The 26772-nt window shown below is 37.5% G+C and overlaps 1 protein-coding gene across 7 annotated transcripts in view; it reads left to right on the plus strand.

Annotated features, from left to right (window-relative positions):
• The first annotated feature begins 2014 nt into the window (after window positions 1-2014).
• unc5ca (unc-5 netrin receptor Ca) overlaps window positions 2015-26772 on the plus strand; it is a 467777-nt gene continuing 443019 nt past the window's right edge. For 5 of the 7 annotated variants that reach the window (XM_073951922.1, XM_073951921.1, XM_073951926.1 and 2 more), the window contains exons 1-2: window positions 2015-2291; window positions 5125-5220. The gene's annotated coding sequence lies outside the window, so the exon portion shown is untranslated. Of the gene's footprint in view, window positions 2292-5124; window positions 5331-26142; window positions 26197-26772 lie in introns of all 7 variants that reach the window. The other 2 variants (XM_073951920.1, XM_073951925.1) reach the window with 2 other exon arrangements.

The following is a 26772-nucleotide window of genomic DNA, read 5'->3' on the forward strand; positions in this document are numbered from 1 at the left end:
TATATGTATGTGGAACTCCACCATATCTACACCATCCAACCCGCCCTGAGCTGGGATCGAACCGGTGACCTTCCGCATGGGAGTCAAATGCTCCAACAAGGAGGCTAAAGAGCACCTTTAGAGGTCAGAGGAGTGAGTGAGGAGCACTTACTAGCTGGCCTCTGTTACATATGTATAGCTAAATTAATTGTCTAAATTAAAAAAAAACTGCATTTATCATTTTTTTAAATGCATTTAGAAACAGTTCCCCCTCATACACAGTGGTTTGGCCCACTGCCTGCCGGTTTCTTATGGTCATGTTGTAAATTCAAATGTAGCACTAGCCTATGTACATGAGTAGTGATGTAATGGGCGCAGCCTATGGATCCTTTTCAGAAGATCATAATCCTAAATCTTTTAAGTTATTAATATTTATATATAAAAAAAAGAGTCTGAACATTTATATGTATTTACGTACTGTATGTACTATACATACCTGTCAACCCTCACGTTTTTTTTCAGGATTCTCCCGTAATTTACAATTTTATCCCGCTGTCATCCTGTAAAGGTATTTTCCCATATTTCTCCTGCATTTTTAATCTTTCTATGAGGGTTGGCCATAAACATTAAAGAGCCGATCCTCCCTATATGCAACCCATACCGCCGAACCACCAGAGGACGCCCCCTGCTCCTAAATGTGAATCTGTTCTGTGCTTTCATTTTATTTAGGCATGAAAAAACTTTGAAATAAATATAAAATGGCGAAACTTCCCTTCTTTTCCATTACAGGCGCTGTCGCCTCCTCTATGCAGTCCTCAAAACAGTCATATAGCAGAGCGTGACTATCAGTCGAGCTCCATAGTGATAAATACGCTGTTTCCCAAATGGATTCTGTACACGCGAAAGTGGACACACTGGGTTTTGGGTGCATGTTTCAACAGACATATACACATAATAATAATAATAATAATAATATTAATAATAATATCTAATCATGTCGATTTTGATGTTTTTTTGTAAACAAATTTAGTCTTAAATGAGCATAAAAGTTAGTGACGCAATCAAATGCTTTCATTATAGATGTGTGCGTTTTGAAAGTGACACAGCTGTTATTTAATGTAATCAAATGAAAAATCTAAATGTAGGAGTGGGGTGGGTGGGGGGGGGGTTTCTTACTGAGTGATCAGACATTTTAGAATGTTTCAATAATTATAGCATCACATATTATATATTCATTTAAATAGGAACACGAATGAGAACTATATTTTTTTGCTGTATCTCCACTAAGAGGTCAATGTTAGCTCACAGTACAGACTCCACACACACCCAGCGCAGGTTGCAAAAATCGAAAGCGGATTCGTGGTCATCATGACTGTATGTAAACGAAGTATCTGAAGTTATTTTACTTGATTAAAATATTTTTTAAGTTTAGTATAAATAGTTTTAAATAAACTTGTTTATCAAATAAAATACAAAGTTTAGTACATGTAACAGTTGGGAGAGATGTACTATTATAGGTTTTTAAATGCCAGTAACACGGCTTTAAAAATACATATTATATTTCTTAGATGACTCCCAAAGAGCATCAGCTATTACAAGAAGCATGGGAGAGATTTTACTATTTTTTTTTTTTAATTAAACAAGGTTGGTGCAGTGTATTTATTTTTCATTATATATGGAGCTATTTTGTAAATTATAGTTCTGTAGTTTTAATAAATGTAATCATGCGTCTTGTGTTTTATTTATTAATATTAATAATAATTATAAAGGCGATAATCATTTTTATAAATCAATATAAAATATTTCACTTAGCCTAAGTATTGGTATTGGTATCGATGATACTTGTCTTGAAATACTTAGCATCGGATCTGAAACAAAAATATTTAATATCGCCCATCCCTAACAGCGACTTTCTTTGGCTGCTAGGAAATTAGAATTATTTCCACCTGACGACCAATTCAAATGACAGCCAATCAGAATCCACCCTGCTTAGAGCGCGTGCACAATTAAACTGACAGGCAACAAAACTCGCTTCGCAGGCTAATATAACAGAACGTCAGTTTGGCATTGGTGTGACTGTACGTCTTATTGAGTTGTTGGTGGCGTGTGCAGTAATAATGACCCTGACCCACACACGGGACACATTGCCAGATCCAGTCCTCTAACACAGGTCAGTGTGTCCGCCAGCTGGCTCTCCTCCTCCGGCCTGCGGTCTGACAAACAGCGCGACGCCGCATGAAGACTGACTCACCACTAAACCCTCCAGACCACGTCCTGCTTATTTACCATAGTATCTCAGCATTTTACGTCACGTGAGTGTTTTAAACGGTTACTTTTTGTCCCTGTACTGTAAACAATACCTGTAGATTAGCAGTTTTCCGTATTTTGTTACTTATATTTTGTATTTCCTCCGGTTTGTTTATGCTTTTGAATCGCATTATGAGACCTTGATCTTTCTTCTGAGAAATTTTAACCTTAAAAAAGTTGGAAAAAAGTTACTTTTATGAGCCTTTTTATTAGTTTAAAGTAGTATATTGTCTGGGTTCGTGTTGTAGCCTGTATTACTCTACAAAACCCTTGTAAAAATCTGCCAGTAGCCTACATTTTCTGTTATTTTACAGGTTTATTTCTCTTTATATTATTTCTAATGTATTTTATTGTTTCAAACTATTAAAATGTCAGTAAAAGCCACTTTGTTAAAGTGTAGAGTTGAATTTGCAACATCAAAAGTCGACAGAGCAGAGATCAACATCCCATAATGCAGTTCACAACCGTAAATACACAAAGCACTAAAGTATGGAAACTGACTGATAATTACAGCGTGTCTCTTTAAAAAATTTGGTTTATACTTTATTTCATAGACAAAATCCTATTTTACTGTGTATACTGTAGTACCCAAAATTACCATGCAATCTGTTGTGGTGGTAAATACACTCCAATAATATCACTCAATAATTCACTTCAAATATCATGCATCTATCCTGTTTTCAGAAGACATGTTTTTAAATCAGCAATAATTTGAAACTAAAAGCAATTAAATCAGAAAAAAAATCATGCTAAAAGTATACTTTTTTTTTCACTCAAAAACCTCGACCAACTCGGTTATTTGTTAGTATAAATGTCAAAACTCTTACAGAGAAACTTATTGGTTAATTTTTTTATGTTTTGATGTCTGTGTATATACATTTACCGGCCACTTTATTTGGTACACCTGTCCAGCTGCCCTTTAATGCAAATTTCTAATCAGACAATTACATGGCAGCATCTCATAGACATGGTCAAGACGATCTGCTGCAGTTCAAACCGAGCATCAGAATGGGGAAGAAAGTTGATTTAATTGACTTTGAACGTGGCATGATTGTTGGTGGCAGACATGCTGGCCTGAGTATTTCATAAACTGCTGATCTACTGGGATTTTCACACACAACCATCTCTAGGGTTTACAGAGAATGGTCAGAAAAAGAAAAAATATCCAGTGAGTGGCAGTTCTGTGAGTGTAAATGCCTTGCTGATGCCAGAGGTCAGAGGAGAATGGCCAGATTGGTTCCAGCTCATAGAAAGGAAACAGTAACTCAAATAAGCACTCGTTACAACTGAGGTGTGCAGAAGAGCATCTCTAAACACACAACACATCCAACCTTGAGGCGGATGTGCTACAGCAGCAGAAGACCACACTAGGTGCCACTCCTGTCAGCTAAGAACAGGAAACTGAGGCTACAATTCACACATGCTCACTAAAATTGGACAATAGAAGATTAGAGAAGCGTTGATAAGTCAGATAGATAGAGAAGGTTTTTGCTGTGACATTCAGATGGTAGGGTCAGGATTTGGCGTCAACAAAATGAAAGCATGCATCCATCCTGCCTTTTATCAATTATTCAGGTTTGTGGTGGTGGTGTAATAGTGTTGGGGATATTTTCTTGGCACACTTTGGGCTCATTAGTACCATTTGAGAATTGTGTCAAAGCCACAGCCTACCTGCATATTGTTGCTGACCATGTCCATCCCTTTATGACCACAGTGTCTCCATCTTCTGATGGCCACTTCCAGTAGGATAACGCACCATGTCAAAGCGTGAATCATCTCAAACTGTTTTTATGAACATGACAATGAGTTCACTGTACTCAAATGGCCTCCACAGTCACCAGATGTCAATCCAAAAGGGCAACTTTGGGATGTGGTGGAACGGGACGTTCGCATCATGGATGTGCAGCCGACAAATCTGCTGCAACTGCGTGATGCCATAATGTCAATATGGAGCAAAATCTCTGAGGAAAATTTCCAGTAGCTTGTTGAATCTATGCCAGGAAGGATTAAGGCAGTTCTGAAGGCAAAAAGGGGGTCCAACCCAGTACTATTGAGGTGTACCTAATAAAGTGGCCGGTGAGTGTATGTTTGCGTTGCTTGTGGGATATGTATAATATTATTATTTTCAAAATGATATACAGTATAAAACCAACGTGATCAAAAAAAGTAATGTTTTTAAACATAATGCATCATGGCACAATGTTATATTACTAATTTGCATTGATTTTATGCCAGTAATAATCATGTTTTTTAAATTGCATTTTTTCAAATCTCTGTACTATTATCATTAAAGTGTTTTTGAATATATTTTGAATATGTTTTATAAATAAAATATTTAAAATATATATTTTACTTTTTTAGTATTGGATATTAGTATCTTTTAAATTTCATTCATTCATTTTCTTGTCGGCTTAGTCCCTTTATTAATCCGGGCTCGCCACAGCGGAATGACCCGCCAACTTATCCAGCAAGTTTTTACGCAGCGGATGACCTTCCAGCCGCAACCCATCTCTGGGAAACATCTTTTGATTTTAATTTCAGTAATTTTTATTTTCAAAAAGTATTTGTTCAGATTAGTTAACTGCATCAATCTGTTAAATTTAATGCATTACTTAAACATGACACTTTCACCCAAAGCATCACTCAATCTGGTTGTTTGTCACTTGTTTATGAATCAGAAATGTACCAGGGAAGCTCCTTGCTTCATATTATGTGCCTTAAATGTTTGTTTGCTCCTATACTTCCTTCTGTTTTTCCATCTGCATCTCTTAAAAAGTGTTCAATTGCTTGTGTTAGGTTTTCTCCAGGATATTACAGCAGCGTTTTCTCATGTTTCAGATGTTCTACTGTCATAAAGCATCAGTTTTTATGATGAAAGCAGCTGACGTGCATCACTCGACGAGATTAGGACGTGCTCCTGGATCAACATGCTCGGTAAACACAGCAGATTGGATGAAATTGGTGTAAATGAGATCTTGTATCCAGAAGCTGCAATTATGTTACAGAATCTGCTAAGAACTAAACACTGGATTTCATTTTCAAAGGTACAATGCAGCTAGTTCCTCTTCGTATGAGCTCCTGATAGCATCAAATTATCTTGTTGCAATAATTGCTGAGCCTTTTATAGTTTATACAGTATTATCATAATATTGACACAAGCTGGAAAAAACATTTTCCTTTTACTTTGGTAGTTTTGGGCATTGCAATGCTGAATTGTAAGTGTTCAGACTAAATAATTTTTTCAAGCAGAAGGAATATGACAAACACTTCACACTTGGATATCATTAGTAAATAGAAATGCGTTTCAAACTTCAGCAGCAAGAAGTAGCTACATTTGGTACTCAAGTGAAGTTACTGTCATTTTTAATGTATTTGCAAAACAAAACACACAACCATTGATGAGATTTCTTAAGAATAACTTTTAGATTATCCTCCCACTTTAGAGATGCAGATATTGTGGTGATTTGATCTGGAATTTTAAGTGAGATATCAGATGACAGAAATTCCTACATTGATTTTGATCCTGTCAGAATCTGATATTTCTAAGGTCCTCCAGTTAACAGGGTTTCCGCGGGGCCTTAAAGTCTTAAATTTGCTGTTCAAGGTCTTAAAAATTTTGCACAGTTCTTATTTTTTCGATGTCCATGTAACTACATGTAATGCTCATTTAAACTCTCTTTTGTTGTTGTTGCTAGTTTTTTATGGCGTTTAGTTCTTTATTTCACTAATAAATTATTAGTATTATAACTACAAATGAGACCAACATGCTATAGCCAATCAGCTTTGTTATTGAACTCAGTGAATCCCTCGCAGCGAATGTGACGTCATCGCTGTGTTTGTGGTAGTTCGCCTTTGGAGCGCGCAACATGATTTCGGCTGACAGAATTTTTAAAGACTTAAGCGAACAGTTTGCGTGGCGCTGCGTTTCCTTTGAGTTGAATTTGAAACACTTTGAAGAGATTTTGTCTGAAAAGGGTACAACTGTACAGACATCTTTATGATCCGTCCATGCATGATCATAGGGAGAACCAGATGACCAATAATTCTTGGCTAGAAATTGCAACAGCCGTGGGAAAAGAGGAAAGTTTTTGTAAAAGTTTGGAAAACCTGAGGGATAAGTTTGTTAAAACAAAAAAGAGGCCATGCAAAAGTGGAGGTCCAAGTGGTTTTAATATTACAGAATGTTTTTCCACCAGTCATAGGTTTTTATACAGATGTGTATATATTACAATTATGAATTTAAGACAATTTACAATTTACAAACTAAAGTTAAGTAACAAATTATGTTTTTGATAACTGGAAAGGAATATGTGAACCTATCGGCTACCGGATGCCCAATTTCAAGGCTTTATTGCAGGGTTCAACGCTAAGGATTTTTTCTACTGGTCCGATCGGGCTAGTGGTTTAGATTTTTACTTGCCCTGCCAAAATTTTCACTGGCCCCACCAAAAAAAAGGAAGTTAATAGCTATTTTTAGCCACATATTTTAAATAATGTGTCAAAAATAAAGTCTGTAAATCTAGAATTTCAATACTTAAAAAACAATTGTAAATATAAATGTTATGCAAACAAAAAGAGCAGTATGGAGAATGTGGAGGTACTTTGCAGTTTGAAATTATTTAACAATACTTGTAAAACTGACGGCAAACTACGCATAACATCACTTCATTTTTATTTTGTCGTGTTGTTGCCACATAAATGTCTACTTCCAAGACGTTAGAGACGGACATTTTCGTTTAGCCTTTTAATTTGATGTTGCCGCCATGTTGCTGTTTTTACGCTGTACTGGTTGTTACCAGGTTACAAAAAAAAAAAAAAAAAAAATAGCATGGTCAAATCAATCATATGAGACGAATCGAATATGTTGTTTACGACATTACAGAGAAGGTAGCATTTAAAGACTTAACACAAGCTTAAAATGCACAAATAGTCACAGACAAATTAAATGTTAGTGACTGACAAGGCAGCACTGTCCCAATCGGGCCAGTATGATCCGGTCTACTGTCCCAAGTGTCTCTCACACTGGCCCTGGGCCACCGGGCAGTCCTTATTGTTGAGCCCTGTATTGGTAATAATGGTCAGGAATGTGGGACCATTATTGCTTTTTTAGCATAAGTATAGAACAGAAAATAACCAGCCAGTAATATGTGAACTGTTAAGTGGACAAAAAAAAAAAAAAAACATCTGCTTTTTTAGTAAGCATACTTTTAAATGCTTTTACTCTTGCCATATTAAAAAATATAATTGTAGAGCAACCCATGTTCTGTTGCAGGGCAACTTTAAAAGGTAGAACTGTCCGAGATATGAACAAAAGCATATGCATCAAAGTTTGATTTGAAAAATCTTGAATTGTTATAAAAATCTTTATAATAAATTATGAAAAATAAAACATTTGTTTAAAAATCTTCAATGATATTAATGATATGACGTAGTTCCAGAAACATTCTACTTCTGTTTATCCGTCTGATTTTACAGTCAGTTTCTTTTGACCGCCCTCTGTCATTTTAAAGAGTCTCAATGGCGAACGCAGCAAGTGTAAAAGCCTTGTCTGTTGCGTGTGGTGCGTGATGTGGCGCGAGGCGAGCCTTAAGATGTTTGTTTGTTTTTTTTTTTCTAGTTTAATGGTGCATCTAACCTGTCTTCAGTGCTGTTCAATTTGAATACTTTTACCACTAATTTTGTGATTTTTGCTTTTTCTCTTTGTGTTTGCGTGTTTTTGATATTGTGATAGATCTTAAATTTAATACTCAATGGTCTGAAAACGTCTTAAAATTGACTATGATATCTGCAGAAACCCTGTTTTGTCCGAATAGGGCTATAGAGTGGGAACCTTGTCATTCTAGTACATTATAGTGTTGTCAAAATTGAGTTTGGTACCAATCAATACTGAAATTTTTAAAATGTCTATTTCCTGCTAACATTTGAGCGCTGTTGAGCACATTGATAAACTCTGCTGAATGGCCATTGTGTTCTCAACAACAGTAACTGTGATTGGCTGTGAAGGGCATTAGTTTACCACCGAATGCAAACACAGTTACAATGACACTGGAGCATTTTAAAGCAGCCTCGATCAGCTGATCTGTCTTTGTGTTGGGTAGGGGTGTAATGGATTACGGTTGATCGCATCCCACAGTTCGGATCTGCAGATTAATAACTTTTTTTGAACTTGCAGGCTAATAAAACACTTATAACAATTGTAGAGAGATTGCCTCCCACGTCATTCAAATCACGTGTATGAAAGCATTTAGACTTCCCTGTAAAATTTAATGATGAAGGCAAAAGTTGTGGTGGGACCTAAATGCTTTCTTAGGTTATCAATTAAAGGTGTTTTCTGTCACTGTTTGTTTACCCCGCATTAATGCATTCAGTGTAAAGCTTCACAATTAAACATTTAAAGATCGTGATCTCAATTCAAACCTGCGCAACATGAATGATAAATGATGACTTGCTTTTATGACTTGTTTATTAATCCTTCAAAGCGCTGCATTCAAATCTGTGTAAAAAGTGAATCTCTCTCGGTCAAACACATTTTCAGTGAGTTACAAACTATTTAATAACACAGAAGTACTGGGAGAACTGTTTATAGTTCTCTTATAAACCCTGATGTTCATGGTAGATTAAAATCACTGTTTAATGGAACTTGACGCAAGTGAATGTTGTAGCAATTACATTGTGTAACCAACAGGTGGCAACAAAACCATCAAAATTGTGTCACTGAATGGGTTTTCAAAAATGATACACCTACAGTATAATGAAACATGAAGCCTTGTGTGAATTAGTGAATCATTTATTGAAAATAAATATGATTTTTATAGAAGATGTTAGATTTCTCTAGTTACCATTTTCAGCAACAGTAGATCATTTTTCACAGTATTGAATCTTTTCCTTTGATTCAGCTGGTCATTTCTTGATTTTTATTTATTTATTTATTTATTTTTTTAAGTTCTGTTTGTAAAAAGCAATTTTTTTTTTTTTTGCAGTAATACTTTGTACACTGCAAAAAATGCTTTTCTTGCTTAGATTTTTTGTCTCGTTTCTAGTCTAAATATCTAAAATTTCTTATGTCAAGAAGCATTTTTTAGACAAGCAAAACATATTGCCTTGTTTTGAGAAATAATATGCCAATATTAAGTCAGTTTTTCCTTAAAACAAGCAAAATAATCTGCCAATGGGGTAAGCAAATTAATCTTGTTTTTTCTTTTGACGTAAGATTATTTTGCTTACCCCATTGGCAGATTATTTTGCTTGTTTTAAGGAAAAACTGACTTAATATTGGCATAATATTTCTCAAAACAAGGCAATATTTTTTGCTTGTTTAGAAAATTCTTCTTGATTTAGGAATTTTTAGATATTTGGACTAGAAACAAGACAAAAAAATCTAAGTAAGAAAAGCAAATGGAAAGGAAATGACATTTGTCGTCTCCTTTTTTGCTGATCTGAAAAATGGTCCAATCCGTGACTCAAACACCGTAGTGTGATCCAAACGGTGAGATTTGTGATCCGTTACACCCTTCATGTTGTCCCAACACTAGTGATTTGTGTGGAACCCAGGACTTTTTACATTTATATGGCCAATCACTGCTGTTTAAGTACGTATCAACATCGCTCAAATGTTAGTGGAAAAATATTATTATTATTATTATTTTTTATAATTCAGTACTGATTAATACTAGAACTGTGTGCATTTTCCAGCCACACCTTGTTGAAAACATCTAAATTTTTCTGAATGCCCTGAGTGCACTGCAATTTTCATTCAAGTAGAACTAATCAATCTGCTTCACAGTTTGTATGGAAAATACACTTTTCAGTAACGGCAGACTAATTACCTCAGACAACAACATACTTTTTTCCACAAGCTTATATAAGAATAGCAGCAATGGTTTGGTCATTGTCATCCTCTAAAAAAACGCTTGATGGTCACCTAGTTAAGAAAGACGCCAGGGGTATGCAAGCACAAAGTCCATTGTAAATGGTCAAGGAATCCACTCGCAAACTTGTCACTTCAGGTTAGGATATCAATACATATGAAAAAAAGTGCCGTATAGCAGCAGTAAGGAGATTGTAAATAAATAAGGATGTCATCTGAGTGGCTTTTTGGTTTCTTTTCTTGTGCGTCCCAACCACTAGCTCCCCATCTGAAAGATTTTTAGCATAGCGGGTAATATAGTCATTGAACTTCACAATTTGTAATGTTGCAGTATGTATTTGAATAATGATGGTTGATTCCTTTACTTGAAATCTCAGATTTGATTCTCGTAATTTGTTTTGTTGACAGAGTTTGAGGTTTACTGTATCATTAATATTGACACCTTTAAAGTTTGCGTTGATTTTTCCGTATTTATGCTTTACTGTTGCACACATTTCATTGATCAAGTTTGAGTCTCTTTAACATTTATTTTATTATAAAGCGATCAGATATTTTTGTTTTTGACTATTAAATTACTAGTAAAGTGGTTAAATAAATCCTAATATTTCTAAATTTATTATTCAAAATATTTAATAATTATCGAATGATATGAAACATGATATTGTGATCTTTTTCTTGCAATATCACCTAGCCCTAGTTTGAACAAGCAGTAAAAATATTTTTTTTGAGTGTAGATCAGTCCAGGAGCTGGTCTCGTCCTCCATCACGCAGATAAAAATGCTCTCTGTGAAGGTGAAAAGTTTGTTATGTGGACAGATGGATGAACCGTCTGAGTCCTGCTCCGCCGTGCCTGATTAAACCTCCCTGATCCGCTCCCGCGCCGCCTTATTACTGCTCACTCACCCACTTCCACTTCCTGCTGGGAGAGGAAGTGACACAATCTGTCGGCTGCAGCAGTGCGCAGTGAGCATGCTCGGTGTGAAACGTCACCTGCCTGCCGTTTGACTTACCTGAGATCAGAGAAATGTTATGCACTTTAGAGAAGTGAAGCAATGCTGAAACTAGATGAGGAAACGGCAGTGCTGAAGTTGCCAGAGATTAAATATACAGGTTTGAGTTTGCAATTTGAGATTTCACTTGTTTACAGAACACAAACCAGGGGGCTGTTTCATAAAAGTGGTTTAAAAAACGCGGGGATTAAAGTCACTTCAATGAGCCGAACCTAACCTCCACGCTTAAATTGGTTTCATAACAGCTAGTTAAAGATCATTTGATCTAACTAATCTGAGTTCAGTTTAATCTACATAACTGCTTGTGCACTTTATTGTCGCAAAGGAGCAGCGTAGATGCATCGATTATGTTGTGATCCAGGCCCGGATTGGCTAATCGGGAGCACCGGGAGAATTCCCGGTGGGCCGGTCCGTTTTTTTTGGCGTGAGGGCCGGTGTCCCTCGCTGCTTGCACTCTCAGCAGTCGCACTTTTTTCATCTATTTATTTATTTGACCATAGCTTCACTCTTTTTATTCATTATTTTGCCGCAGCGCCGCTCTTCTTATTTATTTTCTCGCAGCCCCGTAAGCAAAATGCAGCCTGCAGGTTAACTAACGTTAATGATGATGTAACGTTAACTATCATCATTTGACCCCAAACAGCGAATTCGAATAATTAATATTAATGGATAATACACCTGCTCAATAAAAATCAGATGATTCACTACATTAATAAATCTGAAATAACTTGATCAGAAATCTAAAAAGGGGAGAAAAAGATTAAGCCATCAATAGAAAGTAATAGTGTCTTGCAGCTCACAGTCCAATACTTTTTTTTTTTTTTTTTTTTTCACGTTGTATTAACGCTAAAGTGGACCAGTGGTAAACGCGTTGTGTTCCTACGCCATCCGACCCGTGTTCGAATCTCACCTGAAAATTTAATTTTATTTATTTTTTTCATTTTTATTGTTAAGACATATAATACTGTTAGGGCTTTTGAACATTTGAATTTCTAAAGCAGCTGTTTTCTTGAAAAAGACGTGATAGTGTCACTAGAAACTGAATTGGAAATGACCTTATTTTAATCTAGACAGTCGTGAGCTGAGGTGGGCCGGTCTTGAAACTCCAGGGCTGAAAATGAGTCCCACTCCGGCCCTGTTGTGATCTCTCTCTCTCTCTTTTGGCCACAGATCTCTCTTTTTAAATTAATATTTTCTACAGGAACCTTTACAATAATATCCATGTGCAAAAAGCAAAAGCTACATTTTGAAGGAATCTAACAAAAAATAAACTGAAGATCACAGTCCAAAAATGAGAACACCAAAGTTCAGGTTCATTTATTTATAGAGCACATTTAAAAGCAGTCACAAGACTGACCAAAGTGCTGTACGTAAGACAAGGTAAAAATAAGACAGAATATAATAACATTGAAATAAGGCAAGAGAAACCAATGACCAATATGACCAAATTAATATGTTGAGGGAAAATATTAAATAAAATTTTGATAAACAAAAAAAATCAACAGAAACATAAATATAAAATTAATGAATTTTTAATTTATTTTTCTTGTTTAATATGTATTAAAGATGTTAATTAGTGTACACACACACACACACACACACACACACACACACACACACACACACACACACACTTACCGGCCACTTTATTAGGTACATCTGTGCAACTGCCCGTTAACAAAAATTTCTAATCAGCCAATCACTTAGCAGCAACTCAATGCATTTAGGCATGTAGACATGGTCAGGACCATCTGCTGCAGTCCAAACCGAGCATTAGAATGGGGATGAAAGGTGATTTGTGATTTTGAATGTGGCATGGATGTCTGTGCCAGACGGGCTGGCCTGAGCATTTCAGAAACTGCTGATCTACTGGGATTTTCATGCACAATCATGTCTAGGGTTTACAGAGAATGGTGTGATAAAGAGAAAATATCCAGTGAGCGGCAGTTCTGTGGGCGCAAATGCCTTTTTGATGCCAGACATCAGAGGAGAATGGCCAGACTGGTTCCAGCTGATAGAAAGGCAACAGTTACTCGAATAAGCACTCGATACAACTGAGGTCTGCAGAAGAGCATCTCTGAACACACAACACGTCCAACCTTGAGGCAGATGGGCTACAGCAGCAGAAGACCACACCGGATGCCACTCCTGTCAGCTCAGAACAGAAAACTGTTTTGGTGTCAACAACATGACAGCGTGAATCCATCCTGCCTTGAATCAGTGGTTCTGGCTGGTGGTGGTGGTGGTGTAATGGTGTGGGGGATATTTTCTTGGCATTCTTTGGGCCCATTAGTACCAATTGAGCATCGTGTCAATGCCACAGCCTACCCGAGTATTGTTACTGACCATGTCCATCCATTTATGACCTCAGTAAACCCATCTTCTGATGACCACTTCCAGCAGGATAACACTCCATGTCATAAAGTATGAATCATCTCAGACTGGTTTCTTGAACAGGACAATGAGTTCACTGTACTACAATGGACTCTGCAGTCCCCAAATCCTCAATCCAATAGAGCACCTTTGGGATGTGATGAAACGAAAGATTCCCATCATGAAAGTTACAGTTTCTTATGTCTTACTGTTTTTAAAATCATTACACAGGCCCCAGAAATGTCTTAATCCAGACTTATTGCATATCCTGCGATGAGACTATTGTGAATGATCACATATAAATGCTGAAACCATATATTATAAAACCCTAATGCATAATATTCATTATAAAGCTAAAATAGTTCAAATCATCAACACTTATTTTGGAGCCATCTGTATTTCATAGTAGTAAATAATGATTGTAAAGTAGGACATTAGGAAGCGAACGGGATCAGAATGAGGTGAAGCAGGTGTGTTTGGCTTCCTCTGCCCACCTTTAGGATCTTCAGGAGTGTATATGTGGGCAGATCAGCAGGCTTTGGAACGGAGCCTACAAGTGAGAAAGCGGCATTAGGTTTATAGGCGCCTACACAAACAAAAGGAGAACACCAAACCTGCTGTTGTGCTCCTCCAAACAAGCAAACCGTGCTGCTTTGATAGCGATACCAGGCTGAGAGAGGCATTGTTTAAGGCAGATCTCCATGGCCAGAAATGCCACGCTTTATCTTCGCGTTGGCTTTATGCTGAAAGACAATTCAAACACCCACAACAACACATTACGGGATATTTTGCACCATATAATGGACTCCTGTAATTTAGCGGTGTGTCGTCAACAGTTCTTGCAGACCGTAAACAGAAGGAGAGAAAGAGAGATGTGTGTGTAATTAACTCAAGACTTCCCACAATGCAGCAGGCTGAGACTTTCACACTCAGTTTTCTCAGAGTTCATCGAACATCACCTCCTACACAGACAGAAAACACTCACACTCGCTCTCATCAAGCCCAAAGCCTTTTATCAAAGTTTCAAATCATGCTACTAAAAAAATAAAACAAGCCTGACAGTATTTGCATGATGTCATGTTAGTATTTGCGTACTTTTATTATGCAGTTCTGCCTGCTTTCTGATTAAATGTGAATCTCTATGGTAATGTTTCAGTACATTCATTCATTTTCTTGTCGGCTTATGCCGAGTTCAGACTGCATTATTTTCAAAGTAGTCGTGTCACAGATGTTTTCACACTGCATGACTATCTGGGCTTGCGTTTCGTCGCTGCTTTGTTTACACTGCAAGATGGATCGGCGACAGGGACTTTCACATTGCATGACTTTACAATAGGGAGAATCGCCGACAACTTCGTCCAAACTACGTCTCACAGCCAACAACAACAAGTAGTAAGTAGTATATCTTTTGTTATTAACTACATAATGAGAAAGAAGCATTTAATGGGGTTGAACATGTACATGTTTGCTCACCTGGGTTTAAAGGGAATTAGCCATTTCTCCTCAACGTTGATAATAAACTAATTTCTTCCTGTATGAAAAGTCAAACAGACACGGTTGCTCCTGAGTCCTGTCAAACCTCCACTAGTTTTTCCTCCAATTCGTGGGTCCAAATAAACCGAAAAAGAGCGCTTTTAACTTCTCCCCCAGCCTCCCGCTGGCCTGCAGCAGGTATACACACACACGCACACACAAGTGAATACTGCTCTCTCATTGGCTGTAGGCAATCGCTGATGTTATTTTCAGTCAAAACTCAATTCACGTGGCATGATTTGAATCGCTGACAGCTCCAGATATTTAGCATGCCAAATATCTCACAGGCATCGGAGACTCATCGGCAATTCTCTCAGATCGTGTCTTTGATAGTTCATACTGTGTGATTGTCACTCATGTGCACGAGCAGCGATTTGCCTGTGATTTCAGGCATTTGTCGGCAATTTCTCAAAACCAAAATCGGGGCTAATATCACGCAGTCTGAACTAGGAGCGATTTGCCTGTGATTTCAGGCATTTGTCGGCCTGAACAAAGTCCCTTTATTAATTAATAAATTTTTATTAATAATAAAGTCCCTTTATTAATCCAGGGTCGCCACTGCGGAAAGAACCACCAACTTATCCAGCACATTTTTACGCAGCGGATGCCCTTCCAGCTGCAACCCATCTCTGGGAAACATCCACACTCATTAACACACACACTCATACACTACGGACAATTCACCTGTACTGCATGTCTTTGGACTGTGGGGGTAAAACGGAGCAACCGGAGGAAACTCACTCGAACGCAGGGAGAACATGCAAACTTCACACAGAAACGCCAACTGAGCCGAGGCTCGACCCAGCGACTTTCTTGCTGTGAGACGACAGCACCACCTACTGCGCCACCTCGCCGCCTGTTTCAGTAAGATCATCTTTTAAAATAATGTTTTGAATTTATATAGCCATACTTTTTGCCTTTGTGTAACCCACTGGTCCTACTGCACTCAACCCAGTCTGAGCTGGGATCGAACTGACGAGTCTTTGTATGGGAGTCGGTTTCTCTAACAAGGCTAAAGACTATGGCCTCTAGCACAGTGGTTCTCAAACTGTGGTACGTGTACCACTAGTGGTACGCGGGCTTCCTTCTAGTGGTACGCGGAGGAATGAAATATGTCATGTACATGCTACATATAATTCAAAATGTATCAAAACTTATGTATACAATGTGCCATATATGACATATAGCCTATATTTCTGAGGTAATCTGCAACGTTTTTTAACTGTGCAGAGTTGTAGCTGCTTTACTGGGCCTACTACGCTACTGTATTTCAATACTGCTCATTTTGGTGGTACTTGGAGAGACAATTTTTTTCGGAGGTGGTACTTGATGAAAACATAGACGCTAGAGCAGCTTTTGAGGTCAGAGTAGTGAGGTTTAAGCCTGGTCTATACTTCTGCATCAACTGATCGGCGATGGTGCGTAGCTGTGCATTTATACTTCTGCATGCTGTTTCTGTTGGTCTACAATAACACTTCTGAAACGCTAGCTGACAGGTGTTTTTGTTCCTCTGTGCTAAGTTTCTTCGCTGGTGTTTTGTTTTTTTCTGAGCGCTTCCTTAATGTACAAGTGGTTTAAACTCATTTTGAGGCAGGAACCGGTGGATGTGCAACAACTTTTATCATAAGGTAAACACAAAGCATCCACTCGGAGCTCCTTGTAAACACTCGACACTTGTAAACCGTATTTTTCTTATATTTTTCTTTAGACCTGTAATGCACTCTAGAACAGTCATCTGAAGCGTTGTCATACAGTTTTATGCCTAGATTTCATAAATAGCCAGGTTTTCCTCCTGTATAAAAACAATGTTTAGCGGCTCCATGTATTACAACCAGAGGTGGGACCAAGTCATTGTTTGGCAAGTCACAAGTAAGTCTCAATTCATTGCCCTCAAGTCCCGAGTCAAGTCCCGAGTCAAGACAGGCAAGTCCCGAGTCAAGTCCCGAGTCAAAGGCAACAAGTCTCAAGTCAAGTCCAAAGTCCTGCAGTTTGTTTTTCGAGTCTTTTCGAGTCTTTTTAACAGAAAAATAAAATATATACAGATTAGGTATGGTTGTAAGATCTGTATTAATTAAACAAACCTTTTTTATGAAAGAACATTGCTCAGATATATAAAAATACAAATGCAATTTTCTGAAAAAGTACTGAACAGTGCTGCGTCTCGTCTCCACAGCATAATGCACAAGAACGAGTTCCACCAAAAAAAAAAGAGTCCATTTTGCCTCACATCACACAGAAATTGCAGGTCTACTGCTGTCTAATTCATTAAGTTTAGTTGTGCTATGTTATGTCTTCGGTGATCAACTTGGGATTAACCAAAATTACATAACCTCAATGTGGTAGAAGTAGACCAACTCCTGTATATGCTGCAAAGTTAAATTGAGTGAAATTGGAATTTTGTCAATTGAATCTCGTGTGTGCTAAAGAGATGGAGATCGAATCCGTCTAGCAGCAATATAAAATGGTAGCACATATTGTTAATGAAGTAGGCTACTTCATACAAACAATAACGTTGTTTTCTTCACATAACGTTGAAGAGCTTTGCTCTCTACCTTGTGTGATGCTCGTGCACGGATTTCCTCTGTTTGTGGACAAAACTGATTGCGAGTTCTCAAATTTTCTCTCGCTCTCAAATATGCACTGCTCACACACAAATTTTCTTGAGCGCTCTCAGAGATTATATGCAGACTCACAATTTGTGTCGTGTTCCCTCTTCCTTTCATGCTTTTTGATATGATTCATATTGCTGCACTGTTTAATAACAATACCCAAAATACTAAAATAGACTTGTATATTAAATGTTTAATCTAATAAGCCATAACATTTTTGGTTGTTTTATATGATGAGATATTTTCAGTTTCAAACACTTAAAGACAGAGAATAGACCAGTGGTGCCCCCCTGAAAATTTGCTTAGGGGTGGCCAGAAGAGGCCAGCTACATCAGTGGCACCAATCAATCCACAATAATTTAGTGGCTGCTATTTATTTATTGAAATATTGCATTGTATTGCATTTATGCAAGTAGATTTAAATAAATAATGTCAACAGCAAAATCATATCGGGATGGCTAGAGTTTACACAGGGGAAACACCCCTTGTAAAGGGGTTTACACCACTATAAGGCACCCCTGGAATAGATGTTGGATGTAAAGAATACATTTTATTTTAAAAGCATTTAAACAAAAACTAATGCAAGCAGAAATGTAACTGTGATAAAATAAGGAAACACTTGATAAGGTATTATAGCCTACTGTACTATTCACTCTTCAAATAAATCTCACTATCAATCTCATTTTATCATGGCAGCTAAAATAAAGTGAACTAGTGTCTGCTGGCTTCCACTTTGCTGATGAGATTGTGGAGGACATTTTCCATGTCTTCCTCTTCATTTTGAGGAAAGCTGTTCCACAGGGCCCCTGAACACGTATATTGGCATGTACTGTGTTTTGAACAGTAGCCTACTACAGTACAGAACTTCAATTGATCAGTTGTGGTAATACTATAGTTGCTATGGTAACACAAGTGTAATATAAACAAATTACCCAGTGCTGTATTATTTTACAATATAGGGTATTTTATACTACAAATCACTACACTTTACTGTAGTAAAACTACACTTTGTATTTTATCTGTTCACTATTGTTAATACTACTATAATAAGTATAATACAAGTATACAACAAGTATAATACTCAAAAACACTAGAATTTATTAAAGAATTTACCTTAACCTTTTAGTTTTTTGTGTATTGTAAATAAATAGTAAAGCAAGAAAGAAACCATATCAACATTCTTGGAATAACCCTTCGCTAAGCCGCGCCCTCCTTAGTTACTGTTGCTACGCCTGTCAAGCTTTCATGCCTGGCACATCTATTACAGTGTGTATACGCTGGTGTCAGACATTCCCAAGGATTTAATTAGTCATTTTTGACAAACAGGTGAGATATCTGAGAAAGCCAGACAAAAGAGGAATGCAGTATACATTACAGGGGTATATTCACAACATAATAGCAACTGATTAGAGAATAATTTTATCAAAATTGAAGCAAGGTTAGCCTAGCCACCTCATACGCTGAACATTCAACAGCATAGTTCATGCACAGCAGGAGAGGTGAAATTATAAAATAATCTAATAACCTAAGAAACTGATAGATTTGTGCCGAATATTAGCATCATTGACCCATAACAGTGTACAGTACCTATTACTGTCAGCATGTTGTGTGCTCTTTATCCAGTTTTTATTCAAATTTGAAGTTAAGTGGAAGAAAAAAAATTGAAATGCAAATCAAAGTATAAATAACAGAAGTGAACAAATAGATATTTCCTCCCAGCAAATATTAGTGTATGTATTTATATGCGTTACAATGGCGAGGGTTTAAACTAAGCAGTGCTTATAATATCAAGTGGGAAAAAAAGAAAAAGACCGCTGGTAAACATAACCTGCTTTTTTTTAAAATTATTTTTATAAGAACACAGTTTAGATCTGTTTAGGATAAGAGGAGTGTGAGTTATTGCCACCTATCACTGAATGTGAATATCGAAAACAAAATCAACTTAGCTGTTAACTCCTTTACCGCCCCTCACACAGCTTGATCCACGCTGGCATTTCTCCTCTTGGGCTTTAGGTTTTGAAAAGGGAAAAAATTCCACCACCCAGTCCAAACGTTTAGGATAGCGGGTGTCAGATTTGCACAATCCAATAATTGCGCAACGATTTGGCTTGTTTCCCTCGCTCGAAAGCTTGACAGAGCCCCTGTCCGTAGCCACGATTGGTAAGCCGCGATTGGTGGGTGGCGGTTTTTGGGCGTTGCTTAGCGAAGGGTAAGTTTAAAAGGAGGATCCCGTGAGAGCAAAAAGCACTAAAGTTATGAGACGCCATCGTAAACAAAAGTCAAGCGAACGCAAAGAGACTGAATGCACGAGCGAGAGAGAGAGAGGTGTATGTTGTATGTGAGAGAGAGAGAGAGAGAGAGACAGAGTATTGGCACGCGAGTATTGGCTCGATCTCAAATTCAAATTCTCTCTGCGTTCGCTTGACTTTTGTCCACTCCGGCGCCTCATAGTAGTCACGTTGGATACTGTCGAATCAAAACAATCTACCGTGCTTCGATTGGATGTCATGCCGAAAGCGCGCATGCTGTCACACACACGCGCGCATGCTGTCACACACACACACACACACACACACACACACACACACACACACATAAACGCGGAGAGAGAGAGAGTGGTCCATGTCAACATACTTTTTTATCTTTGGGCTTTTCATGGGAAGCAGCAAGTCTTTACAAGTCAATAGGGGCAAGTCCTAGTCAAAGTCCGAGTCATTTATGTTCAAGTCCAAGTCGAGTTGCAAGTCTTTTTATATTTTGTCGAGTCTAAAGTCATCAAATTCATGACTCGAGTCTGACTCGAGTCCAAGTCACATGACTCGAGTCCACACCTCTGATTACAACTGTGTTTTTAAAAGTCTAAACACTTTATTGATATAGTGTACAGCCAAGCACATGTGGACAGAATACAAAGGAGTCAGAGGTAATAAAGTATTGAGCGTTTCTCCCAAAGTAAAGTCTGTCTAAGCTAGGTCAAGCAAAATGCCAGCGGGTGTCTGTAGCTCCGCTCACTCTCCGCCTCTTTGCCCTTGTTTGATATCCACTGTGGGTGCGATGACGCGCGAACAAAATGGCGAAGGTTGGCCGCGCCTACTTGTAGCTTCTTTTTTTTTTTCAACTTGTAGCTTCTTTTGCAGTTATCAGAAACCTTTGGGTCACGTGACGGATACTACGTCCATATCCGCTTGTTAAGTGTGACGTCACGCAAAGTGGCTTCTGCGTCCAAGTGCTCTATTCAACTTAATGGGGAGACTCATGAAATGGTAATAATAAACGTTTACAAAGCGATTTAATACTTTCGAAAATCACAATGGCAATGTATATGTCCATGCCTAATATCCAATGGCCAGAAAGTGATTCATTTTTTTATAAATTGTTAAAAATTTTGGTATTTGTTATGCAGCAAGCCCAGTTTACACTCTGACTTTATGTAAAATTAACTTTAATGTGTGATTATGAATAAAAAGTAATCATAAACGAATGATTTCTCAACTCGAATGGCGGCTTGGACCCGGAAACAGTATTACATAAGTCACCAACATGTCACCTCTTAACAAGCGGATATTTTACATTCTATGCGTAAAACATGTTGTATGAGTTGTCGGTTCATTTCACTGTGGCGACCCCTGATTAATAAAGGGACTAAGCCAGAAAGAAAATGAATGAATGAATGAATGAATAAATTTTCCTTTTTATTATCATTGTTATTACTGCAAATATAATAACTCAACCATAATAGTTAGAATATTAGTTTTTATAACAAGCCAAGGGTAGATTTTTGGACTGTGTGTGTGTGTGTGTGTGTGTGTGTGTGTGTGTGTGTGTGTGTGTGTGTGTGTGTGTGTGTTGCCCTTTCTGAACCCAATTCTGATGTAATTGCACATTAGATTCATTTTGCCAGATTCAAACCTGCTGAACTGAATAATGAACATAAGTGAGTTTTAATACGAGCGATGATAACAGCAAACACAAACCCTCCTTCCCCCAGCGTCCTCTGCTTCTGTCTTTAATCGTTTCTGCGCTCGCATGATTGCTTTTTCAAATGACCACTGCATCAATAACACTGGCTAAATTACTGGTAAATGACACTCAGAGACGGCGCATATGAAATCCAGGTACTCGATGCGCTCCATTCAGACACAGATTATCGCAGATTATTCACAATTAGATGCTGGGAAATTACATGGATAAACAGAGCAAACACACACATAATCGAAGGAGGCTTTGATTTTCTGTATGACAACATGTTATGGAGGGTTGATAAGGCTGATATGAATGTTGATTAATATGAGTTGAGGATCCAGCATAACTGCACTTCACTGAGCAGGTTATTATTAGCCGTGCGATTTATTGTCTGAGTTTGTCTGCATGTTTATGCATGATGCGGCTGTTTCTGCTTGTCTTAATGTCTTTTGGTTGTTTATTTGTATTCGGGCATATTGCCATACATAAATCCATATGTAAGATTTCATGGGTAGATTGTTGAGCATTTATCTTTTATATTAAAAACATAGTGCGGGGAAAATGCATCACTTTAAGTATTTTAAAGGGATAGTTCACACACAATTGAAAGTGTATCTTTATTTACCCATCTTTTACCAGTCACAAACCTGTTTGAGTTGCTTTCGTCTGTTGAATGCAAAAGAAGATGTTTTGAAAAATGCTGGAAACGGAAAGCCATTGATTGCCACAGTTTTTCCAACACTTAAACTTAAGTTAGTTGGGGGGTAAATTTGTAAAATTTAAGTTTTACAAAACTTAAATTTTGTAAAACTAAAAAGTTAAAGGTGCCCTTTAATGAAAATTTGGGTATACCAAAGCATAGTAAAATAATAGAATATATAGAAAACGGACATATCGTGAGCGTCAGAGACCATTGTTTACTTGTTATCATTTAAATTCCATGAGTATAAAACCCCGGTGGACAGTGGACCAATCAGAGGACACAACAAACTACACTCAAAAGCAACGCCCTCAGCATTTGCATGCATGCCTACTTTAGGTCATTTATCCGGACTTTACATCAAGAGAACCCAGGCTCCTGTAGCTCGGAGATCATTAAGATGCACGCCCTCAAGCTGTGTTTTATAAGCAACAGCGTTTTTTAGTGAGAAAACAATATTAGTTTCCCTCCATTAGTTATTTTAAAGCTTGTATTTAACTTACTACGTATGTGGGAGCTTTATTTTGAAAACCCAACCACAGATTGTGCGTTACTGGTAGGGATGTAACGGTATCAGAATTTCACGGTACGGTAATACCTCGGTATGAATGTCACGGTACGGTATTTATTGAATCATTTACAGGAAAAAAAAACTTTTGAAAATACTCCAAAAAAGTGCCAAAAGTGTCAATGACATACAAATTAGCCATCTATCTGTTAGCTTTGAAACAGGAACTTCAATTTTAATAACAAAAAAATTATTAAACCATGTAAAAAAATAAAGTTTCAATTTAGTATTGTTGAAAACTCATCACATTTAACATTTAATCACTCACTTAGATAGAGATGGGTTTAAAGAAAAATTATCATATAATTATAATCTGGTAAAAGCTGGTATCTCTGGGTATTTACAATGTCCCCTGCAACAGAAAAAACCCCTCTCATTTGGGACTGAGGTTTCTGGGACAAGAGAGATATGACTTGGCCCATGTTGACAGCAGTGGGGTAACGTTGTGCATTGTCTTTCCCCCACTTGAGAAGACAAACCATGAGTGAGATAGAGGTCTCTTTGCGGTACAAGTCAATGTCTGCATCAATCTGAACAGTGTGCTGTGTTTCTGCAGTCCCCATGACTGTTATTAGTCGTATTCCCCAACTTGCAGGTACGTGCACACATAGGGCTCAACCTGTGCAGTGCACATGCCCTTTTTAGTCTTGGATAGAAAATGCCCTTCCAAAACGATCAAAAGTGCCCCCGCCACGCGACACAACCTCCGTCCAGTCCAGCCCTTCAGTAGGCGCGCGACAACACCTCTCTTGAGTATGCGCGCTCAACCCCCCCTCGGCGCTTTACAATACGCGCGCCACAACACAGCTGATCAGAACGTTCGCGGCGACAACACTGCTTTAGGTTCGATCATTTCCATCTTTTTTTCATCTCCGCTACTAGCAGCACACTCCATTTCCGCATTACTGGATCTGTAGCGACAACAGACCGCAAAGGATTATGGCCACTCCGGGGCTGATGGGAAATGAAGTTTCAGCTACCTCCCGTTCGCTTCATTCGCCTGAGCAAATTTTCTCTGAAGACCTATAGTTTTACCGAGTCATGCGACTTCGGTAATATCGAAAAAATTTAATATTGCGGTATGACGGTATTTACAACACCGTTACATCCCTAGTTACTGGGCAACGAAGAATAATCAGTTCAGGCATTTGATTAGCAGTGCCTGATTTATTCTTTTTAATACCACAGTCAGTATGAATATGTTGTTGTTCATTTGAAGTTTTATTTTTCACATTTTAAGACTTGCCAAAGATCAGATTTTTCCTCCTGATTTGGAAAAAGTTTAATTTCATAGGGCAGGGCTATTCAATTCGTTTTGTCATGGGGGCCAGTCAGCCTGGTCTCACAAGAAAACACAAGTATTTTAAGTTTTGGCAGTTTAGTGGCTAATTCGTACGAGTTCAGTCGTACGAAAATGTACGATTTTAAAAAGGAGGCATGGCATCTAACCTCACCCCTAAACCCAACCGTCATTGGGGGATGAGCAAATCGTACTAAATTGTACGAATTAGATTTGTACAAATTCAAATGAATTAGCCACTTTTTTTTTTTTTTTTTTTTTTTTTTTTTTTTTACACAAATACAAATATACCCAAATACAACTGTAGCCAAAGTAATTCAAAGCTCAACCAAAGCTGTGCATTGCTTCAGTACACTTCTTCTACATTCAGACACATTCATATTGTTACGATAACCAGCGATCGCTCTCCGGAGATCGCTGGTTTCCACTATAATCATAAACTTCACTTCCGCATTTCCCAGGACTACATATTCATACATGCACTTCTTCCAGACATGCACGCCTGCTAATTCATCTCGCTTGATTACACTCACCAGCTGAACCTTGTCAAAGACTGATAACACACCATACTTAAACCACTCAGTTACCCTTCCAGTTTGCTGAGTCTTGTTAGCTGTATCAGTGACATTACAACGCGTTTCCTTTGTCTGCCTTTGCCGTGTTTTTGGTTATTAGCCTAGCTTATCCTTTTGTCCTTGTCTGCCGCCTGCCTTTTGCCTGTTATTCGACTACGATTCTGGATTGTCTGCATATATCTGTTTGCACCTGATTGACCATCGCTTGCTTGACTTTGAATAAACCTGCATGTGGATCTTACCTTCTGTTGTGAGTGTCACTCCCCGACGTTACATATATGTTATGTTTTGAACTGCATAACAATTATAGATGCAACAATTATAGATTTTGGTTGTGCGATTTATAGTTTAAAGATTAATCATGGTTTCACGGTTGTCACGTCTGATGTAAATTTAAAGTATTTAGATTAACTGTTATCAAATGCGTTTATACATACATAATCTTTGTAAAAATTCGTCTAACATATCTTTGGTTTACATTGCACTGAAAGCCACGCGCAAATCTCACCGATATGGCGTAAGATGTTTTCTACTCTGTGCGTCTGGAAGGCGAGAGCGCATCGCTCTGCTTGCGCGCTCAAATTGACATGTTCTTACAATGAAAATTAGGAACTTGCTCGCGGAAAAGATTCGATATGTGAATGGCTCGCTGCTGTAGTTAATCCAGTGTGTATATTAGCCTTGGTATATAAGCTTGGAACTTCAAACTAGCGTGCAGTTGACATAACTTTTGTTCAGTTGCAGCAGTTTTGTTTTTTGCAACAGAAACATGAGGTTGAGAAGCCTTTAAGATTAAGTATCCAAATATTTTTGGCTGCTCGTTCCACTCGCCTAATGTCAGGTGTGACTCACGCTCTGCGCAAACTTCAACTGCAGCTTGTGCTTTATTGAACAGACGCACATCACTTCATAACTATAGCGATTGTTTTTCGATTTAACCAAATGTATTTTTGATGTTTTGGTCACACTATTTGGATCGCCTTGCCCTGATAGGGTGTCCAAACTTTCACAGAACTGTATATTGCATTTTAATATTCATATGGAAATATTTTAATATAAATGTCAATGTATACAGCTGCATTTAGCACCAAATTTAATACCATTTTAATACATAGATTTTCCTCCAAAAAGCAATGCAAACCTGACGTGATGTTTTATACGCCTGTTTTTGTAGTTTCAGTAAACTCTCTAAATGAACTGGAGGATGTGAATGAGTACAAACTATTTCTAAAATATGTTGCCCTTTTAAAAAAACAAAATAAAATTGCTTGGTGATGCAATAATTCCACCCTGACCATGTATGCATCATTATCAGGTTTATTTCGGTGCATTGTTTGACTTTTGACTTGTTTTTCCAGGTTTCTCTCTCTCTGTACTGGTATTTGTGCACATTGGCTCTTCTGTCTGACTGTGTGAGTTCATATTTCTCTATAACCCTTCACTGCAGGTTTGGACCTTCACCTCTGCTTATTTTACCTCCACAGCCTGAGTCCTGAATACATCTATATCCCTAAGAATATAGCCAGAATGTTTGTGATATGTTTTTAGATACAATTTAGAGAAACCAGGAACTAAATTAACTATTTTAGTGTCATTTTAAATATTATTATTCTTGTTTTTGTTGTTGTTGTTGTTATTAATATTATTATTATTATTATTTATTTATTTATTTTAAAGCTTTATCTGTTAAATTCCTTTTTTATTATCTGTTTTATTCTTTTTCATTCTATTTGTTGTTGTTGTTGTTGTTGTTGTTGTTGTTGTTGTTGTTGTTGTTGTTTTTATTTGGAATTATTAAATTGTTTTTTTTTTTTTACTTTTTTTAATTTTAATAATTCAATTTAAGCTAAATGAAGAACAAAAAAAGATTTGTTCTACTTAATAAAAGTAGTTGTAACCAATGAAGTAAGATTAAACACATTTCATTGTCACAAACTTTTTAAGCAGCCTCAGGAACCCACAAAATCACCCCAACGGGAGTTAGCAAG

Source organism: Danio rerio, chromosome 5 (genome assembly GCF_049306965.1).
Source record: "Danio rerio strain Tuebingen ecotype United States chromosome 5, GRCz12tu, whole genome shotgun sequence".
NCBI lineage: Eukaryota > Metazoa > Chordata > Actinopteri > Cypriniformes > Danionidae > Danio > Danio rerio.